General features: G+C 44.0%; 1 protein-coding gene across 1 annotated transcript in view; it reads right to left on the minus strand.

Annotated features, from left to right (window-relative positions):
- The window catches only part of LOC106613881 (leucine-rich repeat-containing protein 7), a 175,856-nt gene that overhangs the window by 119,856 nt on the left and 30,482 nt on the right, over positions 1 to 25,518 (minus strand). Inside the window, exon 2 of the mRNA XM_014216586.2 lies at positions 3,424 to 3,735. The gene's annotated coding sequence lies outside the window, so the exon portion shown is untranslated. The remainder of the gene's footprint in view (positions 1 to 3,423; positions 3,736 to 25,518) is intronic.

Consider the following 25,518-nt stretch of genomic DNA (forward strand, 5'->3'; position numbering starts at 1 on the left):
ATCAGGAACTCGGACCTCTTTCTAGATTCAACCTTTTTTCCAGAGTTCCCAAATGTCTTGAAAGCACCATAAATCCAGAGAATGCCAGACTTTAATGACAAAGTTTGATGACAACATTTGCCTACAAAGGACCACCGCGCCACCTTACTGTTCAAATGAACACAGCACAACAAGGTGAGTCCAAAAATGTCTTGCTGTTGCATTAATTATGTAATATGCCAGGGAGATATGATTACTGTAGCTAAGAAAGTAATACTCAGTGTATGTTGTGTAGTAAGCTGTTAGTAGTCGATGTGCCTCACCCTAATAATTTGGTTTATTTTCACCCCTTAATTTTGCCTACTGTTCTGACTTGGTGGTGCACATGTAGCCTATAACCTGTTTCTGAGAAATGTAATCATCGAATATTGTAAGAGCTTTCATTGTCTGCTTATATGCCCCCTTTAATTATCGGCTCATGTTCTGAATTCTGTCCCTGTACATTTCAAAAGTGCTGAACAAATATTTATATATTAGTTATATTGATTACGTCCGTCCTAGCTCGCTCATTAATGTCTTACTTGAAATTATGGATGGCCTCTTATCTGCTTGTCATCCCCCTTATGCCATAGTTTGTACATCTCAATTGTCAGTAGAAACCACATTCATTTAAGCAAGTCAGCCGTTTTTTTTAAAGGCAGTAAATGAGGCTGAATGAACTTTTGCTGCCAGACAAGGCTCCGCTGATGGCCAGGTGTAGCAGTGGTAAGGTGTTGGGACTGCTTTTGGGACTCTGCTGTTGGGACAGTTAAATGTAGGCCCTAACAGTTTGCGGGCACAGTTTGTCACCGTTATAATGCAATTAATGCATTGTTTACTGCTGTGTAGTGGCTTCCCACATTTTTTATTTTTTTTGCCCCACCAAGATTTACATGCTAAAATTGCCACTGATCATGTTGTATGCATTGCATATGTATTTGATACGACATAAATAATGTATCAACTACACTCTTTGAGGTTTAACATGAGCGATAGAGGCTTTTTCCTAATGTCAGCTTTGAAGTATGAAAATATTTTTTTAAAGAAGAAGGAGCTTTAGACATGGGCATGGAAATGAACCTTGACTGGCATTATTCAAATGTCATAATATTCACGGCTGGGTGACTATGCCAACCATCATAGCACTACAGGGCTGTGTAAAGCAGAACATTCCTTGGGGCTCTGTCCCTTTTTCCACTGAGCCAAATCCACACTTGTCCATGACTATGTGGGAGTTCCTAAGGAAAACAAGAAAGCACTTTGAAAGATGAATCCAGATCGACAGCGTAACGCTAGCCAGGGTCATGATGGGATGTGACTATCACAACAGATATGGGAATAAAGGCAAGGTAAAAGTCAAAGATTTTAGACCCACTATTACTCCAACAGCAGGATGTATGTAGTGAAGGGGTTCTGGATTGTAAAACATAGAGAATTATAGCACTTTCAGGAACAGACGATAATCGCACCTCTTCGGGAAAGGTCGGCTTGGGGCCAGGAAGTCACATCAGAGCCATTTCTCTTTCCAGGGATGGGAAATAGCAGTTCACCTCCTGATTACGCTGGTAGAACTGGTGAAGTGACCCTAAACATCTATAAGGCTCTCCAATCAGAACCATGGCTCTCCTTCAAATCAAATTCAGCCAGGGATGAAACCCCACGGGTGATTAAAGTTGAACATGCCTGCATCCATAATACTGGGTCTTGTCAACTACCGTAACGTATGGCATCCAAATATTATTATGTGTCCTTGGTCTCTTTCCATCTCTCCCCATCTCTCTTTCACACAGTAGAGGAAGGCTCACAAAGACAGTCTGACAGTGCAAGCCCGCCCTGAAGATGATTGACAATTGTTAGGCTCTGATGCTATCTCCATGGGAACTGATTGATAAGATAAATACAGTGCACCAGAAAGAGCGGTGGCTCACCCAGTAACATAGAGAGAGGAGCTGACCTCCTTTATGCACCATAAACCCAATCATTACTCAAACCTCATCACGTGATTAAGCAAATGAAAGCCCTATGTTCATGACATTCCATTAGTTGTGTCATGTTTATTACCCACCTCATCAAACACTAATGATGTGTCAGGTAATAATTAAGTCATCAAACAAATGAACAGAGTCAATATACTGTATAGCCCTATTCTGATAATCTGGTTAGTGTTATTCATTGAGGATTGTTATTCAGTTCATAAACTTCTGTGTAGACTATATTGAATGGCCCTGTATTCTAATGGTAAAAATACAGGGCTGAATCTAGGTTCTTATAGTTTAATGGCAGCTGAGCGAGAGGACACTCTAAATGTGCCACCCTCCTCCCTCCCCTAAGAGGTTAGAAGAAGGTGCTAATGAGAACATCTGGTCAAATGGCTGAGAGCGAGAAGTGTTCCTGAGACACTCCGCAAGACACCTCTCAGCTTCGCTCTCCAAAGTGGAGCACATTCACTATTCACTGCTGTCATCATTCTACTGCACTTTAGTGGAATGGGCATATAATTGCAATGCATTACTACTGTTGATTATATATCTCACATATCAAGACCCTTGATTTGATCTGTCTCATAAGACCCCTGCTCATTATTTATCTCACATATCAAGATCAACACTTTGTGGACACAGCTCAAAGATACAAAAAATACAAACGGAATACAAGACAACATTTGATATTCTGCAGCAATGATTGGTAAAAAAAAAATGGATCTGGCTACAGCAAACACAAGTTCTATTTGCTCCTGTTCTTAACACTTGGAGCGTAAAGAAGCACATGATTGTACTGTCCAGTAGCACCACTAACTCTCTTCTCCTAATGACTCGACTCTTCTCTTTCACCAACCCAACAAAGCAGCACAGCGATGTGTATTTGGCTTTTGGCCATAAAGATGGCATTTAAGACTAGCAAATATAGATTTTTTTTTAATGACATTGGTATTACAGACAGTTAATGTTACAGCCTTTTGGCAGAATGAGTGAGTCAACATTCCAATCTGCCATATTCAGAAAGGCCTTCCTCCCAATCTGCCATATTCAGAAAGGACTTCCTCTCCTGCATGTCTCCATAGATCATTATCACTGCACTATATCCAGCTGTGGTCAATCTCTCCCTGGAGGGAGGCCAGAAGTTAAACAATTGTATTATTGGACCCATATCCAGGCTGTAGTACACCTCAGTGAGTCCATTACATCAGTTCATTCACCCTTTTACTAGACCTTGTTCATCACTCAAATAGAGGATCCAGCTGCACGCCGATGACATCAGAAGAGTCACCCAGGCCTAGCGACAGGGCCAGTAAGTCTACAGCACTGGGAGACTACATCACTGCAAAATGAACCCCCCAAACAGTTTCTGAAGCTCATTATAAAATTGTTGATCATAAGCGTTTTAAATTTCGATTTTATTACTTACCAGGGCAGACAGGGGATGGCCTTGGGTTTGTGTTGCCTATGTTGGAGTCGGTTTGGCCAGGGTTAGTAGAAGGCCCCTGGATTTCACTGGTGGTGGATGGACACAGTTGCCCAGTGCATTGACCTGCGTTTGTTCTTGTTGTCCTGCCTCATCTTTGCCTCCCTGTCCGTGCAAATCCTGCAGGGCACTAGGCTCTGGAGAAGTCTCTTGTTACATCCTCCATGTTATGTACAGTTGGCACTCCTGCCACTCTCCTGCTCTCAGTCCCAATGTGATGATGAATGCGTGTTACTCCTTAAGCGCCAATGATTCCTAAGAAAATGAAGAAAAGAGAAGGGAAGGATATCTTTAGTTCTGCTTCACAGGTTGCTCAAGTGGTCTACTGATTTTCAGTTTTGTTTCAAAATGAGAAAAGATTTCCAACAGCAGACACAGTTAAAATGTGTATTATTGTTATCTCTGAAAAGAGAATCATGGAGGGCTGTGGCACAAGAGAGATGGGTTGAGGGCATGTTTAGTACATCATATATCTTGCCATTAAAAATATCCTCTAGTTGAAAGCCTCATGAAAAATCTGCAAGAGCACTCATGGCAATGTGCTTTATTTAGTGAGTGAAACATTTCCCTATTTTATCTGAGGAGCAGGAGGACGCTGCTGCCTGCGATGGGCACATCATTCACGTCTTCAGGAAAGAATGCTTTTAAACATGAAAAGAAGTGGAAAATAATGAAGCCCTTGAAAAAGGTATTTAGTAATTATTATATATCCCTGCATAGGACTTAGCCCACAGTTAAATGTTTCAAAACCAAGTATAAATTCTGCACTCAATGTTCTCATCAATACACTTCAACATCTCTGTGTTTTCTCCCAGAGTAGAACAAAACAGACCTTACATCATCACCCCTTAAGCAGAGAATGTAGATAGATTAGGTTTATGTAAATTCACTGAAAGTTATTTCTGTTCTATGGCATGATTGCCTGTCATGGCAATCAAATCAACCCACTGTCCATATTGTGTCAATGCTAACAGCAGAAGAGTATTTAAATCTGTAGCCATGGTGAGCATGAGTCATAAGAACGCATGTTCATTAAACTATTGAGGCTATTTAGATGCTCAGTTATTAGAACAACCTAGATACCAATGCTGTATACCTCCTCAAAACAAGGCAAGAGCTCCATTTATTTTCTTAACTTCAATTTGTAAATGTGTCAACATAATGTTGTGGGGCAATGTGAACTCAACTGTGTTTTATCATCATAGAAGTCTCTTAAATGTTTTATTTTGCAGCTGATTTTATATCATTCAACCCCAGAGTCTTACATTGGAGTGGTTGTGACTGTAGTGTTAGCTGGATGGGCTGAGCCTCACTGCGAATAACTTAAATCACACTTCCCTGCTCTTAAACCATGGAGCCACAGAAGAACTAAACATACAGTACCCTCAGATTCAGAAGGAGGATGAGTGAGTCATAGGCATGAAATGGAATTGCGGGTATTAAACCCAAATGTGAGTTGAAGGAGAGAAAGATGTTTTGGCTGTGAGTGACAGCAGGCAGCATCAGCGTTGTGATGGAGACATGTCTATTTTCATAAGCTTTATCCTTGAGAATACCAAGCTCTACCTTATGGATTTATGCCCTTCTGTTCACATTTGTTTGGTTGCCATAACATGGATATCCCTTTAGACTGCAAGCCAATGGCATGATCATGACTGTCCAATTAGGGCTTGGATAATTAATTCCTCATTATGGTTACCCCTGATCTCTAACTTATATACTAAAGCAGCTTCTAGACTAGAGGATGGTCCACCAGCAGACATGCCATCATCCTCAAAGATATGTTACTTAAGAGTACCTCATTATGCACACAATAAAAATCCTCAATTATTGAAAAAAGATCATTATGAATTCATGTTTAATGATTGCATTTGAGTGGTTATTGCATATGACATTGACTAATACAGTATTCATGTAGCTCTCATGTAGATATTGTTCTGCTCGAGATTGGATATTTAACTTAAAGTACTTACTGTAGTCATGTGTACTTTACTTATTCAATATTTCATTTAATTATTTTCCGTTTTATATTTCCCTTGTTGCTCCTGTGTGCTGAATATGGACTATATACACACCTGCATTTCTAAAAAACAATGATGTGTCATTTTGTACTGTACAGTACACATAAACCATGTAAAGCCATCCCCAGGCATGACTCAGAAAGAACGCCCAAAACTGAATTCAACTACAAAGTGCTGTCATGATAATCTTCTTCTCAGCCTCTAATACGGTTCCCTTTCAAACACTTAATCAATCAAGTAAAGACAGGAAAATAAATACTAACTGGTCATAGTTTGAAAGTCCCTGAGGCAAATGAGAGTATTTTCTCTCCTTAAAAAAGAAATGTTGCTGCATGCTTTCCCAGAGGTAAACACCTATCAGTGAAAACGCAGAGGCATTTTCCTTAAATTATATTGCATACATCTATTTTCTTTCTCAACACATTTAATTATCCTGTAAAATATTGTTTTAGTTATAATCAGCCAAATCAGCCATTCAAGGGATCAGCCTTGAATGGCCCACTTTGGGCTTCCAAAGTGGGCAATTTTTAAATATTCCATATTAATGAGCACAGAGAGGGCATCGCTTACTACAGAGTAGGCTGGGCAGTCTAAGGTGAAGATAAACTTAGCCTGACAGCATGTAATCTTAACCCATGGACTCATGGTTTCTCCCAGTTTCATTATGCTGCATCAAAGAAGTCTGGTAAAGCAAGCATACAATATGGTAAGCAACAATACCCCAGTGTATTAACAGCACATTCACCCTTCCCTTGAATATAATGTGTAACTCTCCCACCCACACAGCAGGTAAAGTGATGAGTAATCTCCTCTGCAGCTGTGCCCCAGCCAGGTAAACACTGTGTGCATAAAGATGACCACTCACACCAACCACTCTGCCCTGATGAGTAAAATGTCACCTCCCTCCCCCACCCCCACCCCCACCACCACCGCATGCCCAGGTAAACAATGACGGGCCCCTTCAGATCCTCTCTGCTGCCAGCCTCGTGACTGGCCAGGGCAGCTTTAGTGTAGTGAGTGGTGTTAGTGGATTCCCATGGCAGACGGGGGCAACCTGATGAAATAAGGCTGCCGGTGGGGGAGCCACGCACAAATTGAAAGTGGTTAAATCACAGCTGGGTAGCCGTGCGGGCGGATCAATGGAAAGAAAGTCTCTCTCCCTTAGTTCCACCAGTGAGCAGCATTTAAACATACCAAGCTCAGACTCAATCACTTTACCTAATGTGCCTCATTCGTTTTAGGGTTGTATAGGCAGTAGCTGGGGGAGAAACAGCAATCTTCATCACAAAATGTATTGTATAGCTCAGATGGTATAGTACAGAACATGAAGGACAATTTGCAGCATTTTCCTCAGAGTGTTTGTGACAATTAGAGCAGAGCAGCCATCTTATATTTGAATATTCATTTTTAGATTAAAGCAAAATGTTACTAATTTCCCGTTCTTTTTTTTGTGACCAACTTTTTATATAGGTTTGTCAGTCAAAACCACATGCATGGTCATTGAGTAATTTATACCCCCCCCCCCATAGATGGTTAAAAGGGCTTACATAAGTTAGTTAGTGAGCGTCTGGATCTGTTGTGTCTATCCCACATAACACATGTGACTCAGTAGTCAGGTGGTGTCACTCAACTGAGTGAATTTCATCCTCCCTCTCAGGCAAAGTCAGTCACGATGGCAACCAGATTCACTTACAGTAGTACTGTAGCTCCAGCCACTCAACTCAATCATGTTAGAATCCTGACCTCAAGACAACTTCAGACCTCAAGACAACTTCAGACCTCAAGACAACTTCAGACCTCAAGACAACTTCAGACCCAAGAGGCAGGCTGGCCACAGAGTCAAAATAAGCAACATACTGTATATCCTCTCTCTGAACGAGGTTGACAAAAACTGGAGAACACTAAATTTAATGCAAGGGCATCCGAGAGGTTCTATGTGGGTGTATGTTCTATAGGTATCCATAGAGTTCAAATGTAGGTAAGCTTTATTTGTGGTTAATGCTTGTGTGGAGTACTGCACTACACTGCTCCTCCACTGACTCTAACCAATGCACATAGGCCTTCATTTGCCAATAGTAATGCGAGCACGGTCAGCCGGACGGTGAGCGCCTCTAGAAAATTCAAGTCAAATAGTTTATTGTTCACATACACAGATTTCAGATGTTATCACAGGTGCAGCGAAATACTTGTGTTTCTAGCTCCAACAGTGCAGTAATAACAAATATTTGTATAACTAACCCCAGATAGACCAGAGCCTGTCGTTTTCAATGGGAGCAAATTAATCATAGTGGGCTGAACAAGCAAGGAGGTGGACCGAGCCAAGTAGGAGCTAGTGAGATTCTATTGGCGCATGCTAGCATTCATTTGCATATTAACGTTAGAGAACTCCGACTCTGTGAATTGCTTGTGTGCAATAACTCAATTCGCCCTTGCACTCCTTCTAAACAATGCAGTCCATTCTGTCCGTTACAGATTTTAGTTTGGGGGGGGCATTGCAAATAGTCTGGGTAGCCAATTGATTAGCTGTTCAGGAGTCTTATGCTTGGGTGCAGAAGCTATTTTGGAGCCTCTTGGGCTGAGACTTTGCGCTCCGGTATCGCTTGCCGTGAGATAGCAGAGAGAACAGTCTATGAATAGGGTGGCTGGAGTTTTTGACAATTTTTAGGGCCTTCCTCTGACACCGCCTGGTATAGAGGTCCTGGATGGCAGGAAGCTTAGCCCCGGTGATGTACTGGGCTGTACGCACTACCCTTTGTAGTGCCTTGCGGTCAGAGGCCGAGCAGTTGCCATACCAGGCAGTGATGCAATCCATCAGGATGCTCTCGATGGTGCAGCTGTAAAACCTTTTGAGGATTTGAGGACCCATGCCAAATCTTTTCATTCTCCTGAGGGGGAATAGGTTTTGTCGTGCCCTCTTCATGACTGTCTTGGTGTGCTTGGACCATGTTAGTTTGTTGGTGATGTGGATGCCAAGGACCATGAAGCTCTCAACCTACTCCACAACAGCCCCGTCGATGAGAATGGGAGCGTGCTCGGTCCTCCTCTAACGATGTACGCTGAGAGTCGGGAAGCAAGTTCAGGGAGTGAATACATTTAATAAATAAACGAACATGAACAAAACAAGCAACATGAATAGCGCACTGACATGAAACAGAAACAGAAACAATAACACCTGGGGAAGGAACCAAAGGGAGTGTCATATATAGTGCAGGTAAACAAGGAGGTGATGGAGTCCAGTTGATTGTCATTAGGTGCTGATGCGCATGACAGGTGTGCGCAATAATAAGCAGCCTGGTGACCTAGAGGCCAGAGAGGGAGCACACATGACAGTACCCCCCTCCCCGACACATGGCTCCAGCCGCAGGACGGCGACCAAAATGACGTTCCCGGGGATCAGGAGCGGACCAGTCACCTCTGCTGAGGCGCAGAAACCTGTCAATCCGGCTGAGGTGCGGGAGCATGGCAACCTAGAGCACCGGAGAGAGAGCATATGTGACAGTTCAGGGAGTTCAGGGAGTGAATACATTTAATAAATAAATAAACATGAACAAAACAAGAAACACGAATCACGCGTAACAGGTGTGGCGCAATAATAAGCAGCCTGGTGACCTAGAGGCCGGAGAGGGAGCACATGTGACACCTCCTTTTCCTGTAGTCCACAATCATCTCCTTTGTCTTGATCACGTTGCGGGAGAGGTTGTTGTCCTTGCACCACACGATCAGGTCTCTGACCTCCTCCCTATAGGTTGTCTCATCGTTGTCGGTGAAATATCTGGCTCATTGTTCTATCTGTGGTAATAATACCTAACAAAACACAACAACACGCCCATAATCCCAACATTTTAAATAAAGAAATATCAAAATGAGCAATGTCAGAGTCCGGAATATAAATATATATTTAAAATGATATAGACAGTATGGACAGTATATGAATAGAAAAGGTGTGTACAGCAGTAGTTATATTTCATAAACCATGACTAAAATACTGTATATACATTTCACGGTAAGGTCTACACTTGAAATATAAGCATTTCACGGTAAGGTCTACACCTGTTGTATTCGGCGCGTGTGACAAATACAATTTTATTTGATTTACATATAATGTGGTTAAAACTTCTTCGGGATCGGTGTCCCATCCACGGGACGGTTGAGCTAACGTAGGCTAATGCGATTTGCATGACATCATGCAACAGGAAATGATGTAAGTAACAAGAAAATTTCCCAGGACATAGACATATCTGATATTGGCAGAACGCTTAAATTCTTGTTAATCTAACAGCACTGTCCAATTTACAGTAGCTATTACAGTGAAATAATACCATGCTATTGTTTGAAGAGAGTGCACAGTTTTGCACATGAAAAGTTATTAATAAACAAATTAGGCACATTTGGGCAGTCCTGATACAAAATTCTGAACAGAAATGCAATGGTTCATTGGCTCAGTCTTAAACTTTGCACATACACTGCTGCCATCTAGTGGCCAAAATCTAAATTGCAGCTGGGCTGCAATAATACATTATGGCCTTTCTCTTGCATTTCAAAGATGAAGGTACAAAAGAACGGTTGTTTTTTTCTTTGTATTATCTTTTACCAGATCTATTGTGTTATATTTTCCTACATTCCTTTCACATTTCCACAAACTTCAAAGTGTTTCCTTTCAAATGGTGCAAAGAATATGCATATCCTTGCTTCAGGATCTGAGTTACAGGCAGTTAGATTTGGGTAGGTGAAAATTGAAAAAAAAGGGGCGGATCCTTAAGACGTACCAAGGCCAAAACTGTTTAAAATACACATTTGCCTAACCTGATTTCAAAAGTGTGTTCCCTCGATTGCATTAAGAATTGTTGTGCAATTACATCAGTGCCATTTATGATGAGGGAGGATTTTTTTTTTATATATAAGCATGGCCTTATTTCTATTACAGCATATTGCATGACTGTCACTCATATTCCATTCACCCAGTTCAATGATAGGTTTAGGCTACTACATGATACTCTAATTTTCCCTATACCCATCATGAGGTTGCTACAACTTAGCCTATGAATGAAAGTTTACAACGTAAGTGCACACAGGTCGAGAGTGTTCAATTCCGCCTTGCACACTCTTGCCTGCATCTAGTTTATCTAGGGTGTAATCATTAGTCCAACAGTTTCTATTGGACAAATTCAGGTATTTTTATCCCTGTTTCGTTTGCTGCCGTTTAAAAAAAGTTTGTCAACATAATCCACAGAATGAATACACCCCTAATCACACGTAAACACAGTGCACTTTCATAGCAGCCGCGTTGTATTCCTTCTCGCTTCTATGCACTCTCCTCCGCTAACCTTTTCCCTTTGTTTGTGGACTTCAACGCACATGTAATGATGGGGCGATGAGTCAGAAGCAGTTGCAGGTGAAACGTTTCAATAAATAAATTAAACATAATACAAAACAAGACACATGAACAACGCACAGACAGGAAACAGAAACAATGACGCCTGGGGAAGGAACCAAAGGGATTGACATATATATAGGGCAGGTAATCAAGGAAGTGATGGAGTCAAGGTGAGTGATGACACGCAGGTGCATGTAACGATGGTGACAGGTGTGCGCCATAACAAGCAGCCTGGTGACCTAGAAGCCGGAGAGGGAGCACACATGACAGCACAACAGATCAGCTGTATGTGACCAAGCGAGAAAAAAAATGTTCCAAGCAAAACCATGTCATAACCGCTACACAGCCTACATCGTTGTCCCCATATTAGTTAAAGTAACGTCCTAGTCAACATAGCTATGTCACGTCCTGACCAGTAAAGGGGGTTATTTGTTATTAAAGTTTGGTCAGGGCGTGGCAGGGGGTATTTGTTTTATGTGTTTCGGGGGTTTTGGTTTATGTTCTATGTTAGTATATTTCTGTTTGTTCTAGTGTGTCTATTTCTATGTTTAGTTTCTAGGGTTGACCTTCAATTGGAGGCAGCTGTTCCTCGTTGCCTCTAATTGAAGGTCCTATTTAGTAGGGGTGTTTTCTCCTGTGTTTTGTGGGTGGTTGTTTCCTGTTTTGTGTATGTTGCACCTGACAGGACTGTTTACGGTTGTTTTGTTGTGTGAGAGTTAAATAAAAGTAATTATGAGCACGTCACACGCCGCGTCTTGGTCCCCATTAGACGACCCTCGTTACAAGCTAATAGAACTAATACTTTGTAGTAACGTTAGTGTAGTCAGTAAGCAGTTCAGCAGTTACACCGGCGGGCCCGGTGACAATAAATGAATAAAACCAAAAGCTTACCTTGACTTGGAAGAGTTCCAGTGTTGTGTTGGATAGTCATAGCCAGCTAGCTAACATAGCATCCCTCTGTTTGAGCCAGGTGTTTGAGTAGGCTAAACTAGCCAGCTGCATTTGCTAAGTAAGTGAAAGTGAAAAAATGACAATCTCTCTCTCTCATGCTTCTCCTTCAATTTTGAAGAAATTAATTTGTTCAAAACTGTTCAACTATTGTCTTTCTCTCTGAGTCAACTACTGTACTGTAGTTCTAGCTAGCTCTTGCTTAGGTTTTCAGTACTAGATTCATCCTCTGATCCTTTGATTGGGTGGAAAACATGTCAGTTCATGCTGCAAGAGCTCTGATAGGCTGGAGGACGTCCTCTGGAGGTTTTCATAATTACTGTGTAAGTCTATGGAAGGGGTGAGAACCAAGAGCCTCCTAGGTTTTGTATTGAAGTCAATGTACCAAGAGGAGGACGGAAGCTAGCTGTCCTCCATCTACACCATGGTGTTACAATACAGAGTGCTGTTGAGGCTACTGTGGACCTTCATTGCAAAACAGTGTGTTTTAATCAATTATTTGGTGATGTGAATATATTTAGTAAAGTTTTATCTGAAAAGGCTAACTTTTAAAATGTTTTATAATGTTTCTTTTAATGAAATTCACTGAGGAGGATGGTCCTCCCCTTTCTCCTCTGAGAAGCCTCCACTGGAATACATGTTTCCCTCCTATGGCTCTCCCAACTTGAAGGGGCCCTGAGAGGCATATTTATCTTGTATAGAACACACTAGGTAAATAGGTAAACTATTATACTATGGGGTTGTCTGATTTTGTTTTAATAACAACATTACATGGAAAAAATAGTTGCACTGGAAAGTTCCATCCTGAGTGATCAAGTATAGGCTTTGAATTACTTTGCCAGCAGCTACAGGAGGCTACAAAAGCCTCACACTGCTGTCTGAGTTAAGCGCTGCTGTGGTTCGCATTATAGACTATTTAATTCCCTTCATCTGAACATTGGAGTTTTATCAACAATCATGCATGTCAGTTCAGTGCACACAGTATAACAGAGAAAATAACACATTTGAGAATACATTTATTTGGGAATACATTTGAGAATACATTTATTTGGGAATATATTTGAGAATACATTTATTTGGGAATATATTTGAGAATACATTTATTTGGGAATATACTTGAGAATACATTTATTTGGGAATATATTTGAGAATACATTTATTTGGGAATATATACTGCTCAAAAAAATAAAGGGAACACTTGAACAACACAATGTAACTCCAAGTCAATCACACTTCTGTGAAATCAAACTGTCCACTTAGGAAGCAACACTGATTGACAATACATTTCACATGCTGTTGTGCAAATGGAATAGACAACAGGTGGAAATTATAGGCAATAAGCAAGACACCCCCAATAAAGGAGTGGTTGTGCAGGTGGAGACCACAGGCCACTTCTCAGTTCCTATGCTTAAATGGCTGATGTTTTGGTCACTTTTGAATGCTGGCGGTGCTTTCACTCTAGTGGTAGCATGAGACGGAGTCTACAACCCACACAAGTGGCTCAGGTAGTGCAGCTCATCCAGGATGGCACATCAATGCGAGCTGTGGCAAGAAGGTTTGCTGTGTCTGTCAGCGTAGTGTCCAGAGCATGGAGGCGCTACCAGGAGACAGGCCAGTACATCAGGAGACGTGGAGGAGGCCGTAGGAGGGCAACAACCCAGCAGCAGGACCGCTACCTCCGCCTTTGTGCAAGGAGGAGCAGGAGGAGCACTGCCAGAGCCCTGCAAAATGACCTCCAGCAGGCCACAAATGTGCATGTGTCTGCTCAAACGGTCAGAAACAGACTCCATGAGGGTGGTATGAGGGCCCGACGTCCACAGGTGGGGGTTGTGCTTACAGCCCAACACCGTGCAGGACGTTTGGCATTTGCCATATAACACCAAGATTGGCAAATTCGCCACTGGCGCCCTGTGCTCTTCACAGATGAAAGCAGGTTCACACTGAGCACGTGACAGACGTGACAGAGTCTGGAGACGCCGTGGAGAATGTTCTGCTGCCTGCAACATCCTCCAGCATGACCGGTTTGGCGGTGGGTCAGTCATGGTGTGGGGTGGCATTTCTTTGGGGGGCCGCACAGCCCTCCATGTGCTCGCCAGAGGTAGCCTGACTGCCATTAGGTACTGAGATGAGATCCTCAGACCCCTTGTGAGACCATATGCTGGTGCGGTTGGCCCTGGGTTCCTCCTAATGCAAGACAATGCTATACCTCATGTGGCTGGAGTGTGTCAGCAGTTCCTGCAAGAGGAAGGCATTGATGCTATGGACTGGCCCGCCCGTTCCCCAGACCTGAATCCAATTGAGCACATCTGGGACATCATGTCTCACTCCATCCACCAACGCCACGTTGCACCACAGACTGTCCAGGAGTTGGCGGATGCTTTAGTCCAGGTCTGGGAGGAGATCCCTCAGGAGACCATCCGCCACCTCATCAGGAGCATGCCCAGGCGTTGTAGGGAGGTCATACAGGCACGTGGAGGCCACACACACTACTGAGCCTCATTTTGACTTGTTTTAAGGACATTACATCAAAGTTGGATCAGCCTGTAGTGTGGTTTTCCACTTTAATTTTGAGTGTGACTCCAAATCCAGACCTCCATGGGTTGATAAATTGGATTTCCATTGATTATTTTTGTGTGATTTTGTTGTCAGCACATTCAACTATGTAAAGAAAAAAGTATTTAATAAGATTATTTCTTTCATTCAGATCTAAGATGTGTTGTTTAAGTGTTCCCTTTATTTTTTTGAGCAGTGTATTTCGCAGAACAGACATGCAGAACAGACATTCTGTCTGTATTAGGCTGTCATCTCCAAACCAGTGTTTTTTATTCTACACTGATCTCAAAAACAAACTCTCTAGAATCCATATGACGGAATCCTGTTCACGTGACGGAATCCAGAATCCTGTTCACATGCTAGTCGGAACTCTGAAATGTACGACTTGCTAAGTGGTTGTAGTTATACACATGCAGCGTTCAACCAGTTAGCATGTCGGTTGAACGCGGCACGTGAACGAGGAATTAGTGCATAAAGTCATAGAACACTAGTCAATTTAAAAAGCGACTGCCCTAAAAAGCAGCTAATCCCCTTGAAAACGACCTATGTGGCGTCGATATGAGTCAGAAACATTTATTCCAGTGTCAAAATTTACTAGAAAGTGTAAATATGAAACTTTTGGTCATGAAGTCAATCTCGTCTGAAACGGAGTTTGGAACCTCACAACGAGTAAATGAAGGTTGGGATTACAATTATGTCAACAAATCATACCCCATTTTGCCAAGCTCCACTTGCAAATTGACCCTCCTCCCACTTCACTTCTCTTCATTGAGGGGAGTCGATTAATTGGCATAAGCCAGGTGCTCCGTGCACAGCCCATGGCGAAGTCTTGTCTTCACATATCATGAAAGCTGAAGTGAAATAGAAAAGTGAATGCAGCAACCAGGTGGGTTCCACCATGCTAATCATAACCACCATTGATAATGTAATCAGTGCTCGGTGTGTGTGTTTGTGTGTGACCGACCCGTATCTTTGATGAGGGGCCAGGAGATGATCTACACTGCCATGCCCATCAATGGGGCGCTGACAAAGACCTTACCTCCAGCCTCACCTTTTGCCTGCTCGCCAACGGTCGTCGATGGGGAAACCAGAATTAGGTAGGTTTAATCTGACCTGTTTAAACTTCAACATAGCTGATCTCTGATAAACAGACATATACTATCTTAACTTCCATTGGTAATAGAATAGTGACTATGTATGTATGTGTTCACAGATGCATCTATGGTGCCAGCACTTGTAGACCTGCAAGATGATGTGATGGAGCCCTGACCGATAGACAGGCTTGATACTGATGGAGCCCTGACCGACAGACAGGCTTGATACTGATGGAGCCCTGACCGACAGACAGGCTTGATACTGATGGAGCCCTGACCGACAGACAGGCTTGATACTGATGGAGCCCTGATCGACAGACAGGCTTGATACTGATGGAATCCTGACCGACAGACAGACTTGATACTGATGGAGCCCTGATCGACAGACAGGCTTGATACTGATGGAATCCTGACCGACAGACAGACTTGATACTGATGGAGCCCTGATCGACAGACAGGCTTGATACTGATGGAATCCTGACCGACAGACAGACTTGATACTGATGGAGCCCTGACCGACAGACAGGCTTGATACTGATGGAGACCTGACCGACAGACAGGCTTGATACTGATGGAGACCTGACCGACAGACAGGCTTGATACTGATGTCTCTGAATGGAGAGAGACCTGGCACTCTGCATAAAATTTTTACTTTCACTTGTATTGTCTTTTTTTATTATTGAATTGAATTGTATCAGTCAATATGGGGAGGGAGAAACTCTGTGTATTCTGCATCAGTATCAGGGAACTCCTGTTGTATATGGGACACCACACAGGACGGAGTGACCACTCTGACATGTTTGCCAAGGTAGCCCCATTGCCACCACCAAAATGCCGATAGGCACAGTATCTGTATCGGCTGGGAACGACAATGAAAGGTGCACAGTGTTATAGTAACAGAACACTGCTTCTATGGTATTATGTAAAGGGTTGTTTTTTCTACATGGACCTGTTGCAACATTTGAAAGTTATCAAAACACTTATTTTAGAATATCTACAGATAAATATATATCTACCATACATCTGCCTGTAGTTATTGAACTCAACCTGGAGGAGGTTTGTTTGTTGTGATTGAGGAAGGGGAAACAGCTGCGGGCAGGGTTCTGACAGATGGGTGTGTCTTGGTGGTGGCAAGGACACATCCAAGAAACACCACATCAAACCACACCCCCAACCCAACTCACGTTTGGCTTCTGTCATGCCTGCCACATTAGTAATGTTTACATACTGTTTTAAAAAAAGAGTGGTATCCCAGTTTAACATTTCTACAACGATTATTTCTCTGCTCCTTCAGTTGCGCATGTGTCATTGTTTTACAAATACACTTTTACAACTGGAGTTTCAAGAAAGGTTTAGACGAAGCTGCGCAACAGAACTTTTAAAGGGGCAATGTCGTCTTAAAAGAGCAATGACATACTTTGTAATAGAAGCAACCAAAAATCGTATTTTGGGTGAATAATAATGAATATTTATTTATACATTCATATTTATAATAAAATAACAATAATTAATAATAATAAAAATCAGGATGTTGTACCCAATCGGGTAAATGCAGATGGAAAAACTCCATGCTTCAACCTACAGTATGTATATTTTATAGCCACTATGCTTTATCAGTTGGGCTACAGGTGATAATGCTTATTGCTAATAGCACATCTGATAATATAGATCATTCATAGGCTACATGCATAGTCCAATATGTTAAAATAAACAATACTAACCTAAATGACAGAGTGAAAAGAAGCTTCCCAGTACAGAATAAATAATATTCAAAATCATGCATCCTGTTTGCAATAAGGCACTAAAAGTAAAATTGCAAAAAATGTGGCAAAGAAATTAACTTTATGTCCTGAATACAAAGCATTATGTTTGGGACAAATCCAACACAACACATCACTGAGTACCACTCTTCATATTTTCATGCCTGCATCATGTTATGGATATCCTTGTCATCGGCAAGGACAGGGTGTCACAACTTCCGCCGAAGTCAGGTCCTCTCCTTGTCCGGGCGGCGCTCGGCGTCGCTGGTCTTCTAGCCATCATCGATCCACTTTTCATTTTCCACTTGTTTTGTCTTGTTTTCCTCACACCTGGTTTCAATCCCCTCAATCACTTGTTGTGTATTTAACCATCTGTTCCCCCCATGTCTTTTTGTGGGATTGTTTATTGTTACATGTATGCGCACGTTAGGCTGGTTGCGCTGGCTTATGTCAAACCGTGTTGTATTTCGTGTTCGTTGTGCCGTGTGTTTTTGGTTCGCCTAATAAAAGGCTCCGTTTGCTACCCAATATCTGCTTTCCTGCACCTGACTCCCTTACAGGCATTTACGCATACCTAACAGAATCCCACACCGCTACATGGAGTCAGCAGGAGCAGGTACCTATGGTAGCGGAGTCGAGGAGCGCGTCCAGGAGCACACGGTGTTGATTCACCATCTCGGCGCCGCCATGGACCGCGTCGTCCAGACGATGGACTGCTGGGAGAGACAGGGAGTTCCTCCAGCACCTCCACCAGCACAACAGGGGTTCCCACTACCCATCCCTTCTGTACCCGGTCCCAGTGGGATGCGTCTCGCCCTTCCCGGGGAGTATGATGGGACGGCGGCACGGTGCCAGGGTTTCCTGCTACAGCTGGACCTATACCTGGGCACTGTTTACCCGGCTCCCTCGGGTAGGGAGAGGGTGTCCGTCCTCATCTCGTGCCTCTCAGGGAGAGCTCTGGAGTGGGCCAACGCCGTGTGGGGAGAAGGAGATGCGGCATTGGAAGACTTCACGGAGTTCACCCGCCGCTTCTGGGCAGTCTTCGACCGCCCACCCGAGGGTAGAGCGACGGGTGAACGTCTGTTCCACCTGAGGCAGAGGACGAGGAGCGCTCAGGAGTTCGCCCTGGAATTTCAGACCCTGGCCGCTGGAGCGGGATGGAACGACAGGGCCCTTATAGACCACTACCGTTGCAGCCTGAAGATGTCCGTCGGGAGTTGGCCTGCAGGGATACCACTCTTACCTTCGACCAGCTGGTGGACATGTCCATTCGGTTGGATAACCTGCTGGTCACCCGCGGACGTCCAGAGAGGGATCTGTCGATTCCCTCTCCCAGCACCACCGCTCCGGTGCCTATGGAGCTGGGAGGTGCTGCGTTCAGGGAGGCCGGAGGAGTGGCTTTCACGTGTACCATCTGTGGCCGCAGAGGTCACACTGCCGGTCGGTGCCGTGTTGGTTCCTCTAGGGGTCGAGGCAGCAGGCAGAGTACTCTGGCGTCGCCCCAGGTGAGCATGCACCACTCTCATCCAGAGCCCTCTGTTTTACACCTGTTTTTGCATGTTTATTTTCCTGAGTTTTCCCCGCATTCCCAGCATAAGGCGCTCGTCGATTCAGGCGCGGCTGGGAATTTTATCAACAGAGCATTCGCCCAGAGGTTAGGGATCCCTATTGTTCCAGTGGCTAGGCCTTTCCCAGCTCACGCTCTGGACAGTCGACCATTAGGGTCCGGGTTAATTAGGGAAGCTACCATCCCTCTGTGCATGGTGACGCAGGGGGGTCACAAGGAGAGAATCAGTCTCTTCCTCATTGACTCTCCTGCATTTCCCGTGGTACTAGGCCTTCCCTGGTTAGCTTGTCATGACCCCACCATTTCATGGCAACAGGGGGCTCTCACGAGGTGGTCGCGAGAGTGCTCAGGGAGGTGTTCAGGGGTTTCCGCTGGTGCTACTACGGTGGAAAGTCCAGACCAGGTCTCCACCGTGCGAATTCCCCCCGAATATGCCGATTTGGCTCTCGCCTTCTCCAAAAAGAAGGCGACTCAATTACCACCCTATCGACGGGGGGATTGTGCGATAAATCACCTGGTAGACGCTGCACTTCCCAGGAGTCACGTGTATCCCCTGTCACAGGTGGAGACGGTGGCTATGGAAACATATGTCTCCGAATCCCTGCGTCAGGGGTACATTCGGTCCTCCACTTCACCCGCCTCCTCGAGTTTCTTTTTTGTGAAGAAGAAGGAGGGAGGTCTGCGCCTGTGTATTGACTATCGAGGTCTTAACCAGATCACGGTGCAGTACAGTTACCCACTGCCTCTCATCGCCACAGCGATTGAGTCAATGCACGGGGTGCGCTTCTTCACCAAATTAGATCTCTGTAGCACTTACAACCAGGTGCATATCCGGGAGGGAGTGGAGTGGAAGACGGCATTCAATACCACCTCAGAGCATTATGAGTACCTCGTCATGCCGTACGGGTTGATGAATGCTCCATCAGTCTTCCAAGCCTATGTAGAAGAGATTTTCAGGGACTTGCATGGGCAGGGTGTAGTGGTGTATATTGATGACATTCTGATATACTCCACTACATGCGCCGAGCATGTGTCCCTGGTGCTCAGGGTGCTTGGTCGACTGTTGGAGCATGACCTGTACGTCAAGGCTGAGAAATGCCTGTTCTTCCAGCAGTCCGTCTCCTTCCTAGGGTACCGCATTTCCACCTCGGGGGTGGAGATGGAGAGTGACCGCATTTCAGCCGTGCGTAATTGGCTGACTCCAACCACGGTAAAGGAAGTGCAGCGGTTCCTAGGGTTTGCCAATTACTACCGGAGGTTTATCCGGGGTTTTGGTCAGGTAGCGTCTCCCATTACCTCACTGCTGAAGGGGGGCCTGGTACGTTTGCAGTGGTCAGCTGAGGCGGACAGGGCTTTTGGTCACCTGAGGGCTCTGTTTAACTCAGCTCCCGTGCTGGCCCATCCGGATCCGTCTTTGGCATTCATAGTGGAGGTGGACGCGTCCGAGGCTGGGATAGGAGCCGTGCTCTCTCAGCACTCGGGTACGCCACTGAAGCTCCGCCCCTGTGCCTTCTTCTTGAAGAATCTCAACCCGGAGGAGTGAAACTATGACGTGGGGGACCGGGAGCTGTTGGCTGTCTTCAAGGCTCTGAAGGCGTGGAGACATTGGCTTGAGGGGATCAAAACACCATTTCCTCATCTGGACTGACCACCGCAATCTGGAGTACATCCGGGCAGCGAGGAGACTGAACCCTCGCCAGGCAAGGTGGGCCATGTTTTTGACCCGTTTTGTTTTTTCCCTTTCCTACAGACCAGGTTCCCAGAACATCAAGGCAGACGCACTGTCCCGACTGTATGACACAAAGGAGCGGCCCATGGATCCCACTCCCATAGTCCCAGCCTCCTACCTGGTGACTCCGCTAGTGTGGGAGCTGGACACGGACATTGAGCAGGCGTTACGTGCAGAGCCTGCTCCCCTCCAGTGTCCAACTGGGCGTCTGTACGTTCCGTCTGTTGTCCGTGACCGGTTGATCTATTGGGCCCACACGTCACCCTCCTCTGGTCATCCTGGGATGGGTCGGACGGTGTGCCGTTTTGCTGGGAAGTACTGGTGGCCTACTTTGGCCAAGGACGTGAGGGTTTATGTTTCCTCCTGCTTGGTGTGTGCACAGTGTAAGGCTCCTAGGCACCTGCCCAGAGGGAAGCTACACCCCTTACCCATTCCACAGCGGCCTTGGTCGCACCTGTCGGTGGATTTTCTTACCAATCTCCCCCCTCACAGGGAAACACCACGATCCTGGTCGTTGTGGATAGGTTCTCTAAGTCCTGCCATCTCCTCCCTCTGCCCGTTCTCCCTATGGCCCTACAGACTGCGGAGGCCTTGTTTACGCACATCTTCCAGCACTACGGGGTGCCTGAGGATATAGTGTCTAATCGAGGTCCCCAGTTCACTTCGAGGGTTTGGAAGGTGTTCATGGAACGTCTGGGGGTCTCGATCAGCCTTACCTCGGGGTTTCATCCCGAGCGCAATGGGCAGGTGGAGAGAGTGAACCAGGATGTGGGCAGGTTTCTGTGGGCAAACTTCAGACGGGCATGTATATGTGTTTCTTGAACAGGGGGACCTTGCGGGTGCTGCAGGAGTTCAGTCCTTCACGGTGTAGTGTGTTACCGATTGTTTTCTTGGTGACTATGGTCCCAGCTGCCTTGAGATCATTGACAAGATCCTCCCGTGTAGTTCTGGGCTGATTCCTCACCGTTCTCATGATCATTGCAACTCCACGAGGTGAGATCTTGCATGGAGCCCCAGGCCGAGGGAGATTGACAGTTCTTTTGTGTTTCTTCCATTTGCGAATAATCGCACCAACTGTTGTCACCTTCTCACCAAGCTGCTTGGCGATGGTCTTGTAGCCCATTCCAGCCTTGTGTAAGTCTACAATCTTGTCCCTGACATCCTTGGAGAGCTCTTTGGTCTTGGCCATGCTGGAGAGTTTGGAATCTGATTGATTGATTGCTTCTGTGGACAGGTGTCTTTTATACAGTTAACAAACTGAGATTAGGAGCACTCCCTTTAAGAGTGTGCTCCTAATCTCAGCTCGTGACCTGTTTAAAAGACACCTGGGAGCCAGAAATCTTTTTGATTGAGAGGGGGTCAAATACTTATTTCCCTCATTAAAATGCAAATCAATTTATAACATTTTTGACATGCGTTTTATTCTGGATTTTTTTGTTGTTATTCTGTCTCTCACTGTTCAAATAAACCTACCATTAAAATTATAGACTGATCATTTCTTTGTCAGTAGGAAAACGTACAAAATCAGCAGGGGATCAAATACTTTTTTCCCCTCACTGTATACACTGGAGTTGCTTACAAAGACAACGTTGAATGTTGCTGAGTGGCCTAGTTACAGTTTGGACTTAAATCAGCTTCAAAATCTATGGCAAGACTTGAAAATCGCTGTCTAACAATGATCAACAACCAACTTGACAGGGCGTGAACAATATAAAAATAATCATGTGCAATTATTGTACAATCCAGGGCCCAGATTCACAAAACCTTCTTAAGAAGAAATTTCTTCTTAACTGCCATTTTTCCCTAAACTATAGACTTACGAAGGAAGTTAAGCAAAGTTGCTATTCCTCAAAAAGGTTATTGGAAATGTTCTTGCGCTATTTCTTATGTTTCCTCTTAAGCAAAAAGTTAAGAATAAATTAGATTATTGAAATAACATTTTTTGGATTTGTTCTTAATTCCAAGATAGCTAAACCCTTGTCTTAAACTCAGGCTAGTGAGCTAATACACTCATGAAAGCAATTGAACATGTTTAATTCACTCACAAACGTAATCTGAACATTTCAGTATTAGATTATTTTAAACCCAATAACATGTTTTTGAACAGTAATCTCAGTAGGAAATATGCTAACATGATTTCCATTGCTAGCTAGATAGTTGGTTGCCTAGCAAAAAACATCTTAAGAAGATTCGTAATAAGATATTTGAGAAGTTGGTGAGAAAATCATTAAATCTTAAGATATTGCTGAGGAATTGCACTTCTGAACTTCCTTAGCCGTGGTATATTGGCCATATATCACAAACCCCTAAGGTGCCTTATTGCTATTATAAACTGGTTACCAATGTAATTAGAGCAATAAAAATAAATGTTTTGTCATGGTATACGGGCTGATATAACATGGCTGTCAGCCAGTCAGCATTCAGGGCTCGAACCACCCAGTTTATAAATTCAAATGAACCACCTGCAACTAGCCATGGAAGTGTAGAAGACATGAGTTGTCTTCCAATTCAGGAATTGAGGAAGTATCGGCAATTAAAGCTTCGTCTCTGTGCTATGCTTTACACTATCTAAGTAACAACAGCAATCACCCAGCTGGAATAATGGTAATAATGGTCTGACTAGCCGATGATTTAATTGCCTTCTCCAGGGCAGAGTTACAAGTGGTGACTGGCGAGTTGCCAGGAACTGGGGTGTGTTTGAAGAAATTTGCACACCGGAACGTTACCTATTTTTTTATGTATGTGCGCTACTCTGTCCTTGGAGAGTGGTGGTAAGCTATATTTTACAGTTATTAAATGCTTGTCAACTGTATAAAATTAAATCCTCAACATTTTGATATTAAATTATGGGTTCAAATTGATATAAGAAATGGAACATAGGATTTACATATTGCATTATATGCTGAAAGAATATACATGTTTAAAATGTCTATCTGTTTCTGTTTCCTGACTCACCTGTTGTATTAATTCTCCAGGTTCAAGGTAGAGCTATACAAGTGCTTGTAAAACAAAAGGGCAGTGTGGGTGAGGCCAAGCTACAGGCCACAGCTACAGTAATAGCTATTGTTATATTCACCTTCTGGCGAGGTTGCCTATCTGGGCATAGTGTTCTGTTGCCCTTATTCGTGACTACATTGCATTACACTGGACATTACATTGGACGTCCCCTTTAGCCTTGTGAGGTAAATGTCCCAACTATTTGATGCTGCCTGAATGCGCTGTCTAAAAGCAAATACGCTTCGCACGTGATACAGTTTTGAAATCATTTGGAACTTAACTTTCATATAAGCAGGAAATAATTGTTCAATTATACAAAGTTGCTGCAAACCTTTTGCCCTATTGCTCATACAATATAACTTACAAGAGAACTAAAAACATTCCTGTTTCCACAACTCTCCTTCATTCCACTACATCAAAACCTTCTAGTCGCCAGTGCCATCCTAAACTGAGTCCCTAGGTCTCTTTCTGACAATGCCATTCAACAATATCCTTCCTGCAGCCCACTGAGATGCTCTCTTGCTTTAAGACCATCTCACAGACATCCTCCCATCCATAGTCCAGACAGGCATGGCACAAATAAAAGAGAGATAAATTAATAAATGGAGGGAGGGGAAAGTGGAGCAGAAATCCCTTAGGTCTCCCATTTCTGGGACGCACCATCAACATCACTCACATGGAGGTGATGCAAACCCACAGATCCCTGCTCCACGCTTATTATCACAGAGATTAAGAGGGAGAGTGGGGGGGGCACAATCCATACATCCCATACATATAGCCTGTGTTTGTCACAGCCGGTCTCCGGGTGGAGGGAACAAAAGGGAAGTCACAGCGTGTTGTGACTAAGTGCACCTGCAGGCACATCCGGCAGAGCGTACGGCCACTCATAGATTTATTCCCTCACCTGCCTGTAGCGTCTCTGTGTCTTTAGTCGGCTTTCTGAGGTAAAATGCACTGGGAGTGAACCTACAAAACACTGCCCTCACGATATGTTTACAGTACTTTATATGTATAATATATATAATAATATAACATAATATATATTCAATGCATTTTCAGTACCTACAGTTGAAGTCGGAAGTTTACAAACACCTTAGCCAAATACATTTAATCTCAGTTTTTCACAATTCCTGACATTTAATCCTACTAAAAATTCTCTGTCTTAGGTCAGTTAGGATAACCACTTTCTTTTAAGAATGTGAAATGTCAGAATAATAGTAGAGAGAATGATTCATTTCAGCTTTTATTTCTTTCATCACATTCCCTGTGGGTCAGAAGTTCACATACACTCAATTAGTATTTGGTAGCATTGCCTTTAAATTGCTTAACTTGGGTCAAACGTTTCAGGTAGCCTTCCACAAGCTTCCCACAATAAGTTGGGTGCATTTCGGCCCATTCCTCCTGACAGAGCTGGTGTAACTGAGTCAGGTTTGTAGGCCTCCTTGCGCACACACATTTTTTCAGTTCTGCCCACAAATTTTGTATAGGATTGAGGATTGAGGGGCTTTGTGATGGCCACTCCAATACCTTGACTTTTAAGCCATTTTGCCACAACTTCGGAAGTATGCTTGGGGTCATTGTTCATTTGGAAGACCCATTTGCGACCAAGTCCTATATTGACATAACCCATTGGCTGTTTTATGGTGGTTTTGGAGCAGTGGCTTATTCCTTGCTGAGTGGGCTTTCAGGTTATGTCAATATAGGACTTGTTTTACTGTGGATATAGACACTTTTGTACCTGTTTCCTCCAGCATCTTCACAAGGTCCTTTGCTGTTGTTCTGGAATTGATTTGAATTGAACTTTTCGCACCAAAGTACTTTCATCTCTAGGAGACAGAACGTGTCTCCTTCCTGAGCGGTATGATGGCTGCGTGGTACCATGGTGTTTATACTTGCGTACTATTGTTTGTACAGATGAACGTGGTACCTTCAGGTGTTTGGAAATTGCTCCCCAGGATGAACCAGACTTGTGGAGGTCTACAATGTTTTTTTCTG

The sequence above is a fragment of the Salmo salar genome, chromosome ssa10, assembly GCF_905237065.1.
Source record: "Salmo salar chromosome ssa10, Ssal_v3.1, whole genome shotgun sequence".
NCBI lineage: Eukaryota > Metazoa > Chordata > Actinopteri > Salmoniformes > Salmonidae > Salmo > Salmo salar.